At 36.6% G+C, this 21,250-nt stretch overlaps 1 long non-coding RNA gene across 2 annotated transcripts; it reads left to right on the top strand.

Moving 5' to 3' along the window:
• The first annotated feature begins 4,270 nt into the window (after window positions 1-4,270).
• LOC128091947 (uncharacterized) lies at window positions 4,271-20,122 on the top strand. 2 transcript variants are annotated; one of them, XR_008211553.1, is made up of 3 exons: window positions 4,271-4,342; window positions 17,012-17,092; window positions 19,519-20,122. It is a non-coding gene; the product is annotated as an uncharacterized LOC128091947 (long non-coding RNA). The 2 variants fall into 2 exon arrangements; XR_008211554.1 differs by lacking the exon at window positions 4,271-4,342 and adding an exon at window positions 10,435-10,476.
• The last annotated feature ends 1,128 nt before the right edge of the window (window positions 20,123-21,250 follow it).

The following is a 21,250-nucleotide window of genomic DNA, read 5'->3' as shown; positions in this document are numbered from 1 at the left end:
GTAACAAAACTGAAGTCCATAAGGAACTTATGTCACTCCTTCTGCTCCAATGGAAGTTGAACAATGCTATTAATAGATGTGCTTCCTCCATACAAATATTTGAATGAAATTCAGCAGCAGGGATCATGGCTCAACAGCCAATAAAAGCTGTAAAGGAATAGTTAACAGAGGCAGATGGAGAAATCTTAATGGATTTCCATGGCATTTGGCTTGTGCTTTTTTTTTTTTCCGGAGTTGCATATTAAAACTTTGGGCGCTTACTTTTACCTCTCCCTGCTCCTATTTATTCACCAAGTTTTCTTCATTGCATAATCAGGACTGTTATTAGAATAGTTTTATTACTTTTTTTTTTTTTTCCCAAATTGTTTTATTTCTAATCAAAATAAGTGAGTTCTCACTGATTGGATGAATAGTTCATAACCTGCAAAACCTGCTGGCAGGTGCATGATGAATTTTGTTGCATTTCTGAAGCTTAAAGAATATAATTTTATTAGTACTGATGTATAGCTGTTCTTGCTTTTGTATTATTAATAAAATTTATTTATGCATACTGAAGTAATAATCATGTTACATAAGTAGAGTCACCAGGAATGTAAGTTTTAACTTGCAGAGCAGAGGGTAATCCTTCAGAAATTGTGCTAGGAATCTTTACATTCTCACCCTTCTAGAAAGAAGTGTCTATCTTTTTTACCATTTAACTAAACTTACTTATCTTCAAATGAAATTTACCCTTTTTCTGTTTTCATTTTTTTTCCCAAGTTCCTTGAATCCTTGCCTTAAGCAATGAATATATAAACTGAAGCTTATTAAAAAGCTACTTAATCATCAGATGTACTTCTACTCTGTGGCACACAGTGCAAAGCTCATGTCTGCTTGGAATTTGATGTTTGTATTCTCTAATTCCTGAATGGTTGAATCAGACTCTCGGTTTAACTGGAATTAAATGACCAAGAAGGCCTTTCAGTGTGGATAAGAAATAACAAAATAATTTGTTGTTCACGTTTCTGAAATATATGAAAAATATGATATTCTCAAATGAGATTTGTTTGGAAGGAGAAAAAACTGTGAAGTTGTCTTGCATGAAGTTGTGTCATCTCTGCAGAATCTTTCACAGATAGCTGAATATTTGTCTTCTAATGTTCTATGTTAATTTTGGAGTGGTATTTCACATCCTGAGGGAGATTGGGGCAAGTCTTCTTCAAATTCCCATTTCTAACCTGGGATTGCTCTGGAACATTTATCTCAATTGTTTGACAAGTTCTAGGAAGTAAGTTCTGGAGACACATGTAGAATATTGGCTTGCTTTCCCTTACCAGGCAATGGTTGCAAGGAAGCAATATTTAATTTAAAGAAATGATTATTTCCAGAAAATTCTTCATGGCAAGGCAAGGGGAGAGAGCTACTTATTTTGTTTACAATGAGAAAGCAAAATGAATTATGGTCTAGCACCGTAGTGTTTTGTACATATGTTAATACAATCATTAATATAGCATTTGTGTGACTAATAAGATTAGATACATTCACTGTCTGATTGAGGCATTTGACTGCTTCACTGGTTTTCTTGTTTGTTTTCCTTTATGCTATTATTTCACAAAAGAGTACTGCAATTTTATATTCTCATCCTCATCCTCAGTAAACTGCTTAATAGTGGTGCCATGAGCTTGCTCTGTTTATGACCACAAAAGGACAGAGCATCCATTAATCCAGATAAAATAAGTTTTAACTTTACTTGCCAACAAAAAATCACTGTTGTTCAGAACCTTGATGATATTTTTCAGTAATAATATCTGTGTTGAAGGGTTGTAGCCTAGTGGCAATTATCATTCCTCAGAATACTGGCATAAAAGCATAAAAGCCAGCAAACTAAATGTTAACAAGCAAATAACATTCAGCAGTATCTTCTTGAGTGACATTTAGGTGCTGACCTTATGAAAATTATTATATTTTTTTGTATACATAGCTACAAAGTAAAAAAAAAAAAATCCCGTCAAAGCAAGTTTGAGAATTCCACTGACAAGAACTCTTCTACTTATGTCTGAGCACCCTTATGTGATTTTTTCCTGAATTAGAAACTTGAATTTCGAGTGAGGTTTCACATTTGTGCTTTCTCTTACTTGGCTAGTAGAGTAAGATGAAAGGGACTGATTCTCTTTTAAAACAAATAGAATTAATCTAGGCAAGAATGAGCAAGCTTTATTATTATTATTATTATTTTAAATGCATGAAAGCACATAAAGCAATACTGACTGTGCTGTTTGCTCTGAATCATAGAAGCATAGAATGTTTTGGGTTGGAAGGGACTTTTAAGATCATCTAGTTCTAACCCCCTGCTATATGCAGGGATACCTCCCTCCAGTCCAGGTTGCTCAAAGCCCCATCCAGCTTGAATGAAGGAAGCCTTTACTCTCTGCAGTGATCCAAAATGAAGACTGGCCAATATTTACAATCCTATTTCACAGATTTTAGCAAGCCAGTACAAAGTATGCTTTACCTTCTGACATTTCTTACTAGTTCCTCTACACCGTTGTTGTCTACCTTACAAAATTTCTGTTTATTCATTTGTATTCATTGCCTAGACCTCACAAAAAAAAAAAAAAAAAAAAAAAAAAAAAAATTAGATCATTATGTTCATGGAGCAACTTTATACACAGAACAATGTATTTTTCTGTTTAGTTTTTTCACTTTTAACAAGCAAGAATTTAATGTAATGTGGTTTTCTGGAAAAAAATCAAGTTTGGGAAGAAGAGTAGATTCAAAAAGAACAACACCTAAGATTTAAAATCTATTGTCCTGGATAATGAGTGGACATGATGTGTGAGAGAGACGCAAGTAGAAAACTATTTGTCTGTTAACTCTGATAACGCTGGAAAAATGTCTCAAACTGCAATTCTTTGTTGAAAATTGATCAAAAGAAACCCTCTTAGCTTGTTTATATAATTAACCCTTACATTCTTCACACATATAATACATCGATACTCCTAGGGCTTTAATAAAACCATCAAACCAAGAGTACTTGCTAGCTGAGGTGTGGAGGTCAGGCAGGGGGGATATATGACCATTACATGTAAGTGGCTATAATTGAGAGAATTATTTTCTGCAGATAGAGGAAAAAAAACTCTGGGCCCTCCATAAAGGTTTGGTGCTTGGGGACTGATAGCAGAAAGCAAAAGTTATGTTTGATCTTACATGGTGTAGATAAACAGAAATCCTGAGTTAAATCTAGTGGTGAACAGGTATGAAGGCTTCATCTGCTTAGAATTTTCTTCCCTAATATCTGTGCGTAGAAATTACTGTGGGTTGTTATAATTTTCCTGCTCAGGCTCATGATTAACTGTGAGGATTAAGATGTCAGGTGTGTATAAAGTTGTGCTGACCTTGTAGCTACAGTTAAATCCCTTCTCTCCTTTGTTTTTTGGCTCATTCACTCCAATAGAATGTCAAATTTATGAGGAGAAATAAGTAGCTGAAAACTTACGTAGAAGAATCTTAATAGGAGAATTGCAGAATAGTGATTTAACTTACATTCAGATGGGTAATTACTGAAAGAAAGTAAAAATATTCTAAATCACAGAATCATAGAATGGTTTGGCTTGGAAGGAACCTCAAGGATCATCAAGCTCCAACCCCCCTACCACAGGCAGAGCCACCAACTTCCCCATCTAATACAAGACCAGGCTGCCCAGGGCCCCATCCAACTTGGCCTTGAACACCTCCAGGGATGGGGCACCCACTGCCTCTCTGGGCAGCAAAAAAAAAAACAACCAAAAAACAACCCCCTTATGCTGAACAAATTAACACTTTCTTCTACAAGGGCCTTATTCAGCACTCCTAGATAACATTCAGATCCTCTTGGTTTGACCTGAGCAAGGAATGTGGGACAGGTGGAGTATGTGAGAGGCAGACCAGATCAAGTGTTAGTAATCTTGGCACAATGGTTGGCTGCAGAGGTTTCCCCAGGTTAGGTTCCTCCATCTGTATTAAGCACTTGGCTGCCCTGGACCTGTAAATGATAAGGACTTTTTCAGTTTCCAAATGCAACTATCTGCTGCTATAAACGTTAAATTTTCCTTGGTATTAAGCACATCTAGCAAGTTCTCCAGGAGCTATGTTAGACTTCTGTGGTGAAAATGCTGAGTTGTGGCTTGAAGCAGTGATTGAGCACCTGGCGGGAAGGCAGAGCCAACCCAGTGGAGCTCAGGTGTGTACAATCCACCTGAGTGACCAGACGGAGTGAAGCCAGGATCTAGCCCTTCCCAGTCTTCATTTAAGGGTTAGCAGTGGAGGTGAGGGTGTCTCACGTGGAAATCTCTGTGTAGGGAAGGACCTTACAGGCCTGTCAAAGGTAAGCTGTGTCTTTTCCTTTTTTCTGTAGCTGTTGTGTCTGAGAGGATCCTTGCTCACTGTGGCCTTATGTCTTGCTGCTCTGTCGTCTTGTGCTTTCCATCATGTCACAACTTCCTAAGAAAGTGGTAGACTGGGAATGGGAATTTATATACTTTGCATTGCTTCTTTTCTCTGCTTGAGGAGAGGAGTCTTCAGTAGTGTCTTTTTTTAAATGTAGAAAGCAGTGTAGGGTTAGCAGTGAGATGTTGCTGTTTCAGTTTGATTATACAAACATACATGGACAGGTATAGGCTGCTCAGGCAGGCTGTGGATTCTCCTATGGAGATACTCAAGACCTGTCAGGATGCTCCCAGAGGTTCCTTCTAACTCCTAGGTTTCTGTGGTGTTTTTTTTTTGTTTTTTTTGTTTGTTTGTTTGTTTGTTTTTTGGAGCTGGTTTTGACTGGCTGTTGTTGGTATTGGTGTGTTGTTGTTTTTTTTTTTTTTTCTAATTTATTTACTAAAAGTTTTTATCAAAATCACTAGCTTGTTTATGCATATCAATGTACATGCTGACATGGAAACTGTCTCTTTTTGTTGTTTTAAACTGTGATTGTCTGTTACTGGAATCTTCTTAAGGATAAAGCTGTTTGGAATCAGCTTTACATATGTATTATTTAGTGAAAGTGTTTTTGATGTCTCTTAGAAGATAGCAAAGTAATTTGGAATTGCCAAATAAGCTTGTTAAGAGGGATTGGATTGCAACCCTTCACTCTTGTCTGAAAGCCAGTTTAATGTATGGCTGTCTTTCTCTTTTTTTTTTTTTCTTAGTCTAGGCATACTGGATGTCATATTGCTGCTGTCCAAATATCACTCTGTCAACCTAGTCTGAAAGATTAATGGTCATCGATAGCAAATAACTTCAGATGCTTTAAAGTAAATACTATAGGTAAATGAACAAAAATGTGTTATTTTCAGATTCTGGAGGGCCTGAGGATGCATGGAGTCAGTCTAGATTCTAAGTCTATTGATGGGTGGGTTTTTAAATTGCGGTAACTGTACTCATCTATGCGTTGCAAAGATCATTCTAAACAGATTCCCCTTATGCTATTTGTGCATGGAGGTTTTATAAGATTGAGAAGTTTTGTGGTTTTGGTGGGGTTTTTTTTTTTTTTTTGGTTTTTATGTTTTGGAAGTCAAGGTCCTTAAAGTGCTGTATTGGTGTGCTGGCAGTTCGTGAGAGCGATTTCTAATCACTGGTAAGCTGATGAGTGTAGCATACAGAGTAATTCTGATTTCAAGTCTGTGCTGGTAAGAATGCTCTTCTGCTTATTTGCATTGACTTTCTTTAGTGTGTGCTGCAAATTACCACACGGAATTGGGACTTTGTGTGAGTGCTGATCCGTTATAGTAACAGAGTAGAAAATGTTTTTTGTCTCCAGATCACTGGGAATTTAAGCTGTTTAGTGAGAAGGGTTGCCCTTTTAATATATATTTGATTTATTGTCATTTAGCTGTATTTAAATCAGGGTGAGAAAATAAATTTTTTATTGTGTCTTGATTGAAGAAGTAATGCAATGAAATTTTACAATAATAAATAAATAATGCTAGGAAGCTGTTTTGCAAAAAGATGATTAAAATAAAATGAAAAACTAATTGTACTTTAAATTCCAGATTGGTATTCTTATGAATCTCAAATTCCATACAAAATCTATATACTAGAAAATGCTCTTAACTTGTATATAAGAAAATGGACTTAACTACAGTAACGGACTTAAAATAAGTAACGGACAGCACTATAAAATATTGTGAGTGATTAAGAAATGGATTTAACTGATTTTTTTATTTTATTTATTTATTTATTTATTTTCAGAAAAGAAAATTGATGCGTGTTAAGGCACCAGCTAAAATTGTGATGTTTTACCTGGAGAATGATCATATGGTTGTTTCATAGTATTTGCGTGTTGTGTTGCAGTGGAATTTGCTGGGACTATAGTGAAGCTGCACTGGAATAAGTAGTAAAAACAATGATTAAAATGAGGAAAAGGATGGCCATATGGAAAGGGGAATTAAAGGGGGGAAAAACTCATGCTTTCAGTGTAGAAAAAAGCTTATAAGGAATTGGTCAAGATAATGCATAGTTTTCTAGCTGTTGTTTTGCTGAGGGTACTTTCTGGTGAACAGAGATTCCTGATCTATATTTTTTCTCGAATCTGCCACTGATCTTCAGTGCCCTTGTTTTAATGTAATTTTCTTTCCTCTTCTGCTTCTGCCTTCCTTTGTTTTGACATCTCTCTAGCAGGCTATCTCAATATACAATACAGTTGTTTAGTGTGTTGTTTTCCAATTTGTTTAGATAACACAGAGCGTGTGGGGAACCCCAGTATATGCAGAGTATAAGGTTTAGTATGATATGCTTTTCTTAAAACTGGTATTTTCTCTAGGAGTTGAAAGATGGAAAGAGTTGTAAGCCAAAATCAGTCTGGGAGAACTTATTCCTGACTTAGGATTTACAGAAAACTGTGAATGAGGAGGGAAATGACTATCTTGTATTTCTGAAATACTGGAACTATAAAGATGAAATATTAGAAAGTGAGATTTTATATATATATATATATATATATATATATATATATGATCATAATATCTAGTTATATTCCTTCCTGCAAGACCTTCTCAGATAACATAACTAGGATAACTGAGCAGCATTGAACCACAAAGCTTAAGGAAGAGGAAATCTGTCTGTAAAAATGTTTGGCACCAGTATGACTTGCTGAGAGACACCATCTTAGCAGAGTCAGTGAAACTGAAGGTTCAGCAGAGACCTCAGTGGAAGCTCTTCTCGTGAATATCCTAGCACATCTGCAAAGTACGAGCTGAAATAATGATGTGGCAGACAAGCAGCTTTCATGCCCCAACTAATACATAACTGTTAAGCATACAGGAAAGATTCCACTGTGAATTTGCTGTAACTCTAGTAGAATTCCAAAAGTAGTAGAGACTAAAGAGGCAGAGAAAACTGAATTGACTGAGGATCATTCTAGAAGTAACTCTTGGCAAGGAGCTCAAGCAACGTACCTGGATGTGTGTAAAAAAAATAAAAAAATAAAAAAATAAAATAGTACATTGTATGTAAAACAGTCCACATGCAAAATAGAAAAGGACAAATCTTCCAACAGCAATTGCTTATTTGATTCATTTTGTATAGAATTGTTAGAAGAAATCTTTGCACTACCATTGACTGGTACTTATTTTTATTCTCCTAACAAGCAAAGAGTACAGGGGAGCTGTAGAGGCTTAAAGACCTTCTGAAGCCTAGATGTCTTGGTAACTGCTGAATATCAATAAAGTTCCCGAAGGGCTTTCTGAACCCAGCTCATTAAATCCTTGTAACACCAGCAAAAGTAACAGAATAAAGGTCAGTTAAGTGTTTGTCTTTGTCTATATACTTAGAAAAAAAAAAAAAAAAAGGGTCATCAGCATCAATGAATTAGTAACTTGAGAATACTGTAATATATTTGATCTATACTGTGCTTGAGTATTCTCTCGTTAACAGGTACTGTTATAGCTGAGGGTGACATAGCACTAGAACAGGCTGTCCAGAGAGGTTGCAGTGTTTTCTTATCTGGAGATGGTCAAGTTATTCAAAACCTGCCTGGATGCTTTTCTGTGTAACTTGTTGTAAGGAGCCTGCATTAGCAGGACTAGAGGATCTCCTATGATTCTGTAACCAGGTAGTAGTAAACTCATAAAAAGAACACTCGTATTTAAACTGTGCCCTGATAAAGCCTGAGTCAAGGATTTGGGTTTTGTTGTTTACTTTCTTTTGTTGATGTTTGCTTGTTTGGTTTTTGGTTGTTTTTTTGAAGGTACTTAAATATCTGTGCTCTAGAGTTAGTGTTTGACTCGAGATCTTGTATCTGGGAAGGGATATTCCCAAGGGAGAATCATTATCTATATGCTTGTTGCAGTTCTGAAACATTCCTTTAAAATAGCCGTCCTGAGTTTCCTCCAGTCTGAGATTTCTCTGGGGCCAGGCCTTGTCAAGCTGTTTCTGCTCAAAGTCCAGTACCTGAATGCCATGTAGTGATGATGGTGTACAACAACTTGAATCAAGCCAAGTTTACGTCCTTGTAATTCTTACAGAAAGAAATCTGTCAACACTACTGATGAAAGTTCTACTTTTTTTATCCTTTAGCCAACCTACAGCAACACAGTCAATACTGGAGGCAGTTTAGAGCAGTATCCAGTAACTTTAAGCTCTAGAACAGAAGGCATTCTTCGCTTTATTGTCTCCAAAAGCTTTTCCAAGTTGGAGAAATGGCTGAACACTGATCATGAATGCCACTTGTGACTCTCCTTCCAACTATGATAAACGGAATTAGAAACCAGCAGAGTTTCAATGCTTAAAGTGAACTTCGTTTTTCTAGTTTAATGCTCCTGATTGCTCTTGTAGCTTTCTTGATGCTTTTATAAACTTAGACTAGAAATAACAGAATAAATGAGAAAAAAGGCAAGTTGAAAGGAGTGAATACACTCTCTTCTGCTGACTTCTGAGGTTTACAGTAAAAAGCATTCGGGTCCCAGCTAGCTATGTTCAAAAGTTGACTGAAAATTAATTTCAGAAGAGCTCAACATTACTTGTCAGTGTACATAGGAGACTTGTATACTCTCAGATATTTTAAGGCAGTGACTTTGAATTGAAAGTTGTAAAGAAAAATCAGCTACAATGATGTCTTGGTGAGCAAAGGATATAACAGTCTGTGAGGTTTGCAGTAGCAGCATGGGGATGTTAACATAATCTCAGCACAGGTATGAATGGCACTTGTGTTACCTTGTTGCCTGGAAGAGTTTCTCAGTGGCTGCTGTGTTCCCTGTAGCTGAGCATGATCTACTGCTGTTTCAAGAACTGGTCTCTTGGAAGCTGAGCTGAGAATGTCTATACAACACTGGAGTTGTAAGCATGCATCCAGAACAGTGGTGTTATCTATGTACTCAGCTGAACTTCTTAGGAACTTGAGATGCTGCATAAAGTAAATGCAGTCAAAGCTGTAAGGAGTACAGCAAGCTCTGGGAAAGAGGTATACCTAGGTGTGTCTGGAGTTGGACACAGTTTCTGTACCTGTGGTATCTCTGGTTTTACAGCTGTCACATCTTTACCCAGTCACTGTTTTCTTCTTTATTAAACATTTCCTTTCAGTTTCTCTGAAATAGTCACCAAGTACTGGTTTTAAAAGTGGTGAAGGAGTGTTGAAGCAATGCAAACAATGAAATTTAGGAAGAAAATGTGGTAAACTTCATGGTTTTTTTTTTTTTTTTTTTTTTTTTACTGGGACTTCAAGTTTTTCTAAGAAGTCTGTATGCGTTAGAACTATTTAATTTCTTGTATTTTTGTTGTTTTGTGAAGGTAAGAATTGCAAGCACGCTTACTTCATTTATTTTTTTTTTCCCCTTTTTGCTTAAATGTTTGAATCCTTCACTTTGAGGAAAAAAAACAATATTAGATATAGGTCTTCTGGTGACTCTGGCCTGCTTGTACACAAGGGATCCAAGCAGGTGACAGCTGGGAGAATATCAATGAGCAGTACAATGTTCTATTGTAATGTTAAAGATGGAGTGGGGTGGAGGGAGTGCTTATGTTCACAGCCTGTTTACAAGCGGCATACACCACACTTGAGAAGCTTGTCTCTTCTATTGGGAGGCTTTTTTTCCACTGTTTTTCTATTCCAGAGATTAGTTCATGATAAAGCAATGAGAAATTTCAATTAAGTTTAAATCTTTTCACTTTAAGCTGGTACTTAAATGCCCAAGTAAAACATGGAAGCTAGTGAAGGAGGGAGATGAGTTTCTCTACAGTATGAAATATTTATAAATTAGAACTTTATTGTTTGACTTTATCGCTAAACGTGGTTTAGTGTTATTCAGTAGGGTTGTATGGGAACTGTTGAGTCAGGGCCTGAAGCTCTGATTGACCACCTGATGTGAGCAATGAGTCAGCCCTGGGAGCACAGGTGAAGGCAATTCTCCTGTGCTACTGGAACGGTGGAGCCTGGCTGCACTTTTCCAGACCCATTTAAGAGCTGACTACCAGTGGGGAAGAATCTCTTCTGGAGATCGCTCCTCTTGAAGTCTTCTCAGTGAGGCGAGGAGAAGGGTAAGCTTTCCATCCGTTCTTCTTTAGTGTGATAATCTGTTTAGCCTAACTTTCCTATATATTTCTTAATTGTAACATTTGTATATTCATTGATTACACAAGAGTATATATATTTTTTGTTTTTCTGATTATAGCTGCACCAGTAAAGCAGCAAAAGAAAGAAATCGTAGGAATCCTTTGAGTTGGAAGGGATTCCACTGCTTTCCATCGAATTGTATTTGATCGTTAGCAGTGCATTGTTTAGGGCGCTTTGTGAGTCTACTGATTCTTTCCACGTGGTACACAGAACTTTCAAAAGCAATGGGGGGGGGGGGGGGGGGGGGGGGGGGCGGGCGGGCGGGGGCTGGGAACAACAGAACTCTCAATCTAACTGATACACAATCATGGCCTAAAGAGGTTTACTCTCAGAACCCTTGAACAAAACTTTTCTAAGTTACCATCTTAATCAGTTAACCTTGAGCAAGTTCTGTTTTTGAAACTTAATACGATGACGTGACAACTGTTAGCAACTGAGTGGAGACCAACGTTCCTCACCTGCATCGCTACAGTCTATGCCGATGCCACTGTTAGGAATTCCACTGCTATAGAAGAAAGGCAAGGGCTTTCTCATGCATTATTCAAGTTAAACGTAGCATGAAAATCAAAGGGGTATGTTTTGGTCTGACCTGAATGCAGCTGAGCCCTTGAACCTTTCTTCTCAAGGGTATCAGCTCTATTCTTTTCACTAAAGGAGCTCTTAAATGTTTCTTTTTGTAGTGATGCTGAGCATCTTTGGAAGAAAGGGAGGCATAAACGAGGGAACTTTTGAGCATAGCAGTAAGGAACTTCAGTCAGACCTCAGGTTTTTGTTTACTGTTTTCTCAGTACTTGAAGCCTCAAGTATTCTCTTGGAAAGAATCTCTTCAACAGAAATACAAAGATTTCTGGAGCGATAAGACAACCTCAAATTTATGTGAAACTAGGAAAATGAATCCAATTAAAATCCTTTCTTCTTTTTAAGCGTCAGTCGGTTCAGCAATAAATACGTTCTCATTATTAAGCCTCATTGTCATCTTAAAATATGTAATTGGATGTTTACACATGTGATCATTAAAGATGAACCTTCCCTGGCTTAATGATAGTCTACATATCTTGCACTGATGTGTTCTTGGGTACCATTAGTCCATATAAATGGGGAAAACAAAAGCTTTATTTAATTAATCTGGTAACCAAACATTCATGGCAAGCTGAGCATTGCAACTGTCACCTGAGGATCAATTGCATTCCTCAGGTGCTGCATATCAGTTGACTTCTTCCAGGGACACAGTGTCTCCAACAGTGGAGATCTTTACACACTCAGCAATTTTGTCAAAACAAGCCTAAGAAAAAGCTACATCAAAAACACTGTCCTTCAAATGATCCTAGCTGAAATGGAAGTTGGTAATCTCTTCCATTTAATGTGCCTTGTGCCTTCAATTAAAGCAACATATAAACAGTACCTGTGACCTTGGCTGATAAAGCAGCAAGAACCAACTGCGAAAGAGGAAGGAATAAAGCCAAGGGCAATCTAAACTGCCTTTCACTAGACAGCGCTGACAGAAAAAAAATAAAAATCTCTTCTGGACAAAATCGATGATCTTGAACATCATCATAGAAGATGTAATCTAGAGTCCTCCTCATATAGTTGCAATTGGGACACTGCTGATGTATTGAAGTTTCTGGGCAGAATTCTTTACTCTGCAACTTGATTATTCACTCTATTCTCAAATACCAGAAGGAGGAAAAACCCAAAACTTCGTATTTTCCCGCTCTGATTTCTTAAATGAAAGAATGAAAAAGCAGATTGCCTATAGTCAGACTAATTTGGCTTTGTTCCTCTCCTGCACTGCCCTGCTGCGTGGAAATTAATTTGAAGAAGGATGAAAATATGCTGGAAGGCAGGAGAAAACCCTAAAACTTCCAGTTACTTAGAAAGCAAACTAACATCCTGTAGTGGTTTTGATAGAATGGATTTAAGGAGCAAAGTTCCTTATATACATATTGTGTTACTGAGAATGAATAAAATTATTTTTTCCATTAAAAGCAGGAGGAAAATGTAAAGGAAGAGAATTAACAGCCTTGTAAATCAATTTCTGAAGAATGTGAATTGTTATAATTTACCTTTTTTGAGAGTTTGTTTTATGTACTTCTCATTTTCTCTCTAGTTTTCTAGTGAGTTTAACCAAGAACCTTTGTTTTAAAAAGCAATCTCAAGGATTTTTTTCTGTTGTCTTGATAAAGATTTTCTTAAGTTCTGTAATCTGACTACGGAAGACCTACATCTAACCACTTCCTTTGATGCTCTTTGTTCTATAGGTATAGAGGAATAATAGTCAGTCCTTTGACATGAAATTTTTGTCTAATGGAGTATTTGTAGAATTTTTCAAGATTTTATTAACAGTTGTCAGTATGGGAACTGTTGCTGCCTGAAAAACTCAGGACCATTCACAGAAGTAATGGTGGCATGGGCAGCTCTCTGCTTTCAGCACATTTTTCTTCTGCCAAGATTACAACCGAATTAGCTGGAAAGGCATTGAAACTTAAACTGTGGGCAATTGTTTTAATGAAATCTCAAACTGTGAAAAGATTCCATTGAAGTTAATCAAAGGTTCTTACAGAAGTAAGATCTGAAGGATTTGACTTAAGAGTAATTTATAGTTTCAATCTGTCTATGGAAGATGACCTTGTATTTTTTTTTTTTAAAGGTTGTCTTTATAATCTAAATGTGCTCCTACATTTTGAAAATGCAGAAATAGTACAGATTGCAGAAAGATATTTGGGTTATCTTAGAAGCATGGTAATAAGACAAAGCATTTTGTTTTATTATAAAAGTAAATACTGAGCAGGGCAGAAATTCGGCATATATCTGAAGCCAATTAGTCATTATAGTTGTAATGACTTCATATTGGGACAAGTGTAATTCTCTAAGTTGGAGGCATATTTCCAAAGTGAAGTTTCTCTTCCTTCAGTTGAAAGGAAGGCTAATCTATGCAGTACTTGTGAACATGGATTTCAGATCACACAGTGGTATGAGTGGATAGCTAAATTTTCCTACTGTCAAATGTGGAATAGCGGTTGAAACGTGATGCAGATGTTTTTCAGTTTTACAAGAACTTTTAAATGTTGCTCATGGACAAGTTGCATTTTTTTTTTTTACTCAAAGAGCGTCACCTGTGGTTTTAAATGTCTTTTGACATTTAGTGATGCTAGAAGTCATTGAAGGACTTATTGTTTGAGAATATTAAACCAACTACTTCAACATTATTGTGACTGATTGGACCTCAGTGACTGACAAAATGTGGTGATATTTAAATCTGGGCCTATTTCATGTGGATACATTCCTCATTTAATTTTTGCGGAGTAGTGGATATCAGATTTTTTTTTTGGAAGTATTTTTAGGGATGTGATTTTGAGGTTAAAAAATATTGCTTAAATGGCTATTTACAGACTTGTCACCAAGTCTTCAGCAATATGAATTAGAAAGCTTCTATAGTTCAGTGAATTAGAAATAATGATATGAAATGGTATGGTAGAGAATGGAGTTGGAAGAGAAAAATAGCAGGCAGCGTAGTTGTGTTCTGATGTACATGAAAATATATGAACGTATAAAGGTGTGGCATGTGCAACCTCTACAAACTTATTAAAGACATCCTTACAATTTGGTATTACTCCTGAATTTTCTTGCCTCCCGATTCAAAGTCTGTGCTGCAGTTGTAACTGATTCCTTAACATGGTAAGGAAGAACGATAAGATAGCTTACAGGCTGATTGTGAACTTCAAGTCTTGAAGTCAAGAATTTTGGGTCTGCTTTTGTTATTAGAGAACAGAAAACAAACTAAATGAACAAAGCTTAAAAAGAAGCTTAATTCATCTAATATATCATATACCAGTTTGATATGTGAAAATGAGAAAAATTGCTTGAAGGGATTTTTGCACTAAACATCCATCTTCAGCTCTACCATATGTGTGGACTATTGCTTTTGAGTGATGACTTGAGACTAAGAAGTAAATAGTGTCAATGGCATAAACAAAAAAGTGGAGAAACTGAAAGCTTTGTGTTTTCTAAGGTAAGTTAGTATGTGTTTAAAAAGCATTAGTGTAACTGCCTGGAAGTTGATATCCAAGTATTACTAGCATCCAGATTTGAGAAGTGACATTCTTCATCCCTGAGCACAAGAAGCTGATGTGAATAGAGGTAAGAAGGAAGAAGGAAAATCTTCTGTTCCTCAGAAACTATAGAGTGCATAAAACTGTCAAATCTATGAAGAACCAAATTGGCTTTCACCTTCCTAGTTCTTGCTGCTTAAGGGCCAGGAGGCTAAATATGTCCCTAGGCTCTTGCTACTGGATTTTATTTATATATAAACACGTGTGTCTGTTTTTCTTTCTTTTCTTTCAATTCTTTTAATTATTTTGACTGAATCTGGAGATGCTTGAGACTCATTGAATATATCAAAGGAGTATTTAGTATTAGGGAAGGGAATGAGTTGGTCAAATGACCTTTATTTTCAGTATGATTAGACAGGACAGAACTGATGCTCAACAGCTGCCATTGTCAGCCAAGTGTTGAAACTGATTCTTTTTTGAAGGACTACAAAAAGAACGGGGATGACCTTATTTAACGAACCATCCGTTTCAAATACGTTATCCCAATAAGAGCCGAAAACTGGTCAGCCGTTGTCTATGCAGTTGTGCAATGTGTAGTGAATGAGACGGGTTATTTCAGTCTAGTTGCTGATGAACAGTGCTGAATAAAGCGCTGATGTTCAGAGACTTATGTCTCTAAAATGTAGGAAATGTACATAAAAGTGAAATCTCCTGTTTTTGGTTCTTAAAATGGCAGGAAAACTTGGGGCTGGTTGCTACGGTATGAGGGAAGCTTATTTTGTCTCTTCCGAAGCAAAGCTGCTTCTGTGAAGAAAGATTACCTCAACTGATGAGCATGGAACTAAACATCTTATCTGAAGTTTTCAGAGATTCATGGTTAAATTCAATAGTAAACTTTCACTCTATAAGCACTCTTCCTGTGTAACCCTATAGGGTTTTAGAACATTATTTCTGGGGCATTATATTTCCGTTTTCATTTTTGTTTTTAAATCTTGCTGCCGTGTGGAAAAACTTGATTATCAGACAGGCAAAAATCTTTTCCCTAAACTCATAATACTGAAAGTCTCATTAGGGACAATACACAATTTCTTGTGAGACTCACAGCATGGCAGTACACTGACCTAGCCAACAACCTGCACTTGAAAGGATAATCCTATTCACTTTACAGTGTTTGTCTCAGTAGAAGTAGTAACTGAGTATTTCACAGAAGTATGTACATTAGGACTAACATGTGCCTTAAGCTTTAAAGGAAGTCAGAGTTTGACGCTCATTAAAAAAGAAAGCTAGGATAGAACTTAAGCACTGAGTTTCTGCATTAGCTTCTGCTCCAAAAGATTATAAACACAGTGATTAGGCATTTTTCATATGATTAAAGCTTTTTATTGCCAAGGATTAATTGCCTTCCATTAGTCTCCACAGACAAAAGATCCTGCTTGGGATCATAATTTGAAATATAATGACTACTTTCATGTAACTCATTATAAATGGAAACAAGAGATGTCTCTGTAAGAGCCATTGCTGGAGACCTGCTGTCATATAAAAGAGACAGCAATGTGTAGCAACAATATAAAAAGCTCTGAACGTTGTCATCTTTCTCTGGTGTTATGCAGTCCCACTCCCTTCATTGCTTGCTGTTTAACAACAGTTACACTTAGGATCACTATCCTGTTGATGTAAGGTATTTTTATTTATTTATTTATTTAGTTTTGCTTGTCTTCCCATGACTAAAATGACAAGTTACTTGTCGTATATCCAAAATCACCTGATATATGCAAATACCACTTGGTTATTTCAGTCATTGACAAGAAAAAACTAATCAGGAGAAAAAATTGCGGAGGAAACTAAACACAAGTTCCAATGAACCCCCATCAAAGGAGGTTCATAAAGACTCTTGTGATTTTATTTTATTTATTTATTTATTTTTTTCCCTCTACTTTCTGCTATTTTTTGGGAATACCTTATATCTGACTTGAAAAATAATGCAACTGAACTTAATTCTCTGCTGATGAGACTAACCTTGTGACACATAGGCCAGAATTTTTTTACACTTAGGAATTACTCTTTTGTTTGAAAAGAACTCGGCCTCTCACATTTCAGTCATGATTATAAATACTCAGCACATATATTATTTTATGGCAGAAACAAGCATTAAGCTTGGCAGAAGAGGATACGTACTCTGAGATGTCCCTATTTGCACACTTTTAGTTTGTGAGCAGAATGCCCTTTCTTCATCTACTTAGCTTTTTTCTGATACCTTGGCTTTGTATACAACTAACTCTTATTCCATATTAACAATTATCATATGACTGAGACCATACGCTAATGCTCTATTTCTCTTTTCTTTAAATTTTGACATTTCTGTTGACCTTGCAAAAACAAAAAAAATAACTAGCTTATCTCTTTGCTCCAGTTCTGCAGTCTGAGAGGTTAAGACAAGAAGTGAACGTATGAGAGAGAGAATGAAAACTAGAGCTGTCTGTCTATTAAAAGGGTAAAAAATAGTATTTTACATTTTTATTTGAAGGTTTCAGTTACTGATATCTTCCCTGCCAATTACTCTGCAGATTTTGTTTCCCTAGCAGTGTTAACATATTCAGTTCACAAAGAATGCACGGAAGTATCTGTTCTTGTAACGTAGAAAGTAGGAACATGGGTTTGTTTCTCTATCATAATTTCTACGGTTTGGCTTATACAGGACCCTTCAGATCACTCTTGCTCAGCTCTTCAGAGAAAAGCATAAAATATAGACACATACTTATTACAGTAACTAAAAAGACTTTTTTTCTGATTTCCACTGAGTTTGAGGATGGTGGTACAGACTTTACACTGCCTTTAGGTTTCCCAATTAATGTTATTTCCCCATCTCATCGGGCAGTGTAAATGTAGACAAAGGTAGCTTAACTGTTGATCCCAATTCAACCATGCTGTTCCTTTCAGCCTTGGAATATTCTCACAGACTGCTAAACTAGGTTTCTAACTTTGTGAGTTAGAATAGAGCCCTAATTTAAAAGTCATATGTTAGACACTGGGTTTAGGCCATATCCATGAAGGACTATTGTTGAATGAAAAGTCAGAGACAAAATTTTTAAAGAGCATATTCTAAATCAAAGTTTACCTTTGGAGGAAATAGTATTTTGTTATGCAAATAGCATCAAGATTAACCTGATCTGTATGCCCAAAGAACCTGCAAAGGCTATTTTTTATCTGTGTTGGCAAAAGTTTTGCAGTACTAGCTATTCTGTCTTTAAAAAGCTTATCCTAAGCAAATAGGCATTTTCATATTAATCTGGATTGTACTTTCTGTGAATAATGAAAGATAATACTTCTAAAGTTCATCACATTGTACCTTATGCCACTAAAATCTAACCTTGTTGTTGTTGGCAACAAATTATACTACTTATGGAAAATTAGGAAATATTTCTTGTTTGTGTTATTTCCTTTTTATTTAGTCTTACTGAATACAAGTCTTATATTTTAAGTCTGTTGCATTCATGGTCACCACAATCTTCTTAAAAAACAAAAACACAAATATATGTGGCCAGACCACCAATTTCTTTAAAGCGCCCTTTCTAAATCCAGTGCCCTTTGTCATGGACAATTAAGGTAACATATTAACATTTGCTAATAGGCTAGTTGATATTTCAGTCTTTTGATATTTCAGTGTTTAGCTGCTGTGTATCTGACCTTTTTTTGTTCCTCTAGTGTTTTGTGGTGTTTCTTTAAGTTCAAAGCCACCATTTATGCAACAGCCATCAAAATAAACAGTTTTGTAACTGCATCAAAAGTATTACAATTAGTGCTTAATACTTTATGCCCAAGACTTGCTGTTGAGTATTTGGTTACTGCAGAGCTTTTAGTTAAAGATTTGTGGCTTTTATTTTATTATAAATCAAAATCTGTATTTTCTACTGCAATACCTAATTTGCCTTTTAAGGACTTGATTATACTTTTACCACCTGTTATGGAAAGTATGTAGTGTTAATAGTTTATCTGGAAAGAGATCCACTATGTTAACAATGATCTGAGCTAGGACATTCATATTGTCTTTGGGCTGCTCCTGCTTTCTAATGAAGACTTGGAAACCTTTTCTCAATACTGGATCACAAAACTTTTGTATCAAAAGCCACGATTGTCTTATTAATTCAGCAGAGGCTCAGGCTGGGTGTTAGAAAAAAGTTTTTCACCAGTGGGTGGTGGGACCCTGGAACAGGCTGTCCAGGGCAGTGGGCATGGCTCTGAGCTGCTGGAGTTCAAGAGGTTTTTGAACACTGCTCAGATGTGGGGTTTGGGTTTGGGGTGACTGTGTGGAAAATGGAGTCAGACTTGGTGGTCGTAATAGATTCTTTCCAAATGAGGATATTCTAAACCTAAATTGATTCTAAATTGTTAAAGCTGTAAGTCAGCACATTACTTCTTAAATTACACTTTGTTTCTAATGACACCAAATTTTCTCTATTTTGCAAAATACAGACTTTATTATTTCACAGGCATTCATGTAATAGGAAGCACACTGAAAAGGAAAAATCTATGATATCTGTGTTACCTATTAAGACTGGAGTGGAAAAAAAATAAACCTTTTCAGAGTTTTTCTTCAACAGAACAGACCTCATTGAAAGAGTTAAACTATATGTCATAAAGAATGTGATGTTCTTCAATTATCACATTGCTGTGACACAGTGAGCAGAGTTCTCCAAGAGCCTAGAGTAGAATCACTGCTTTCCTATTGAAACAAAGCAGCAATGTAGACTCGATTCCTTAAACTGGCCGTTAGTGAAAAATAGTTCTAGTTTCCCATGGTTTTGTGTGAATTGAAGTATTTCATTGTTAAACACAGTACATTTGGAAGCAATTATCCTACAGATCACAGTAGTCTCTCTTGTTTTCTAGAATACTGGTATTTTTTTATACTGTTTTCAGGTAGCCAAATGGATGTTTGTCCTGAGCTGGTAAACAGAAGAGTTGCACCTGCTTGAGATTCAAAACCAGGAGCTGGAGGGCTGGATAAGCTCCTGATCTTGTTGATTTTTCTGAAGGCTCTGAAAAGTCCTTATGTGTACCAGACAATGAGTGTCAGTAATGTTTTTAGCCTCAATACTGCTGATACTACAAAAAGGCAAATAAAAGGAAGCCTCTGCCTCTAACTGACAATGAGCTCTCAGCCAGAAGCAACTCTGGCAAGAGATCAGTGCTATCTATCTATCAGCAGCTCCTAGCACCGTGGTAAAGCAGGAGCCCCACATGCATTCAGGATGCCAGTGACAGCACTTGTGCTTCCTTCTTTTCCTGTCCTACCACAGAGCCTGTGTGCGTACCATACTTGAGCATTGTGAAGGCAACTTACTTCAGAGTAGGAAAGATGAAATTATCAGAGGCCATGGGTAGAGCTACAGAGCTGTTTTGCAGATATAAAGTAAGATGTAATTCAACTGTCAGCTCACACATTGTGGGAAAAACAAAATCTTTTTTTTTTTTTTTTTTTAATGATGGGATTGTTGTCTGATCTTTGCACTCAGACAGAAAACACTGGGTGGGCCAGGAGTAATCCTGTGATACTCCAAGATGTTCCATACCAGGGCCCCAGACATTAAGACACTTACAGCCGTGCTCAGGTGCTAGTGATGAGAGTTGTGTTGCAAGGCTGCACCTGGGTGATCTCAGAGGCGGGCTACTTGGTGAACTGACAACCTATAGCTCATCTGTACATTGCAAACTATGGAGGTGGGGTGGAGTAAAGCATTTTTGTTAATAACGAGTTGCTAAAAATACAATGCTTCCTCCTCTGGACCCTCTCCAACAGCTCCACATCCTCCTTGTGCTTGTAATATCTTTACAATGCAAATTGTACTATCTGAGACTAGTGATTTCTGTGTCCATACCCTCAAAATGTCAGGGGTTGGAACTTGATGATCCTTGAGGTCCCTTCCAGCCCAAGCCACTCTATGATTCTACAATTCTATTACATTCAGGATTTATCCTGCCTAAAAGAAGGTGTTCTTTTGAGTTATCAGGAGTGTTCCATTTCACATTCCTTCCTTCCATAAGAAATAAATACTTACGTTTTTTCAGTTATTGATTAAATTCTTCATTAAGCCATTATGGAAAACTACAGAAATAGTTTCAAGATCCTTTAGGTATTCTTAAATAGGCTGTACCTTAGTTAAAAATCTGCAAGCTCTGAGTAATGTTTTTCAGGTATAATCTGTTTACAAATAGTTAGATATATCTTAAAATGAGAAGTCCATTTGAGACTTACTGTGTCTTCCAGTCCACAGAAGCAGTCTTGGAAAAAGCGATTCATCCTCTTAATGCAGTGTGTAACTAGCCGAGTCGTATTTTGTTAGCATTCTAGTCTTAGGGAAATGCTGCAGTCAGTCCATACTAGTAACATGCTGAAGTTAAAGTGACTCCAAAGATTTAGATGACTGACTGAAATAGGAATATTAAAGTTAAGCAGATGCTTGTGTAAAGAGAGTGAACTAATTATGCTGGTGCTGTTCTGTTCTGAGGCAAGCTGTTTTCAGCTTTGCAGTCTGAACAACAAGAGGAATGAGTTGCCTTTTTATCAGCCATGTTTGTGTATATGGGCAAATCTAGATTATATGCAGTTGAGCACGTTGTTAGTGCTCTGCCAAATCTAGACTTAAATGCA

The sequence above is a fragment of the Tympanuchus pallidicinctus genome, unplaced genomic scaffold (genome assembly GCF_026119805.1).
Source record: "Tympanuchus pallidicinctus isolate F22 unplaced genomic scaffold, pur_lepc_1.0 scaffold10, whole genome shotgun sequence".
NCBI lineage: Eukaryota > Metazoa > Chordata > Aves > Galliformes > Phasianidae > Tympanuchus > Tympanuchus pallidicinctus.
The sequence above is the reverse complement of the archived record's forward strand: the minus strand, read 5'-3'. Positions and strand labels throughout refer to the sequence as shown.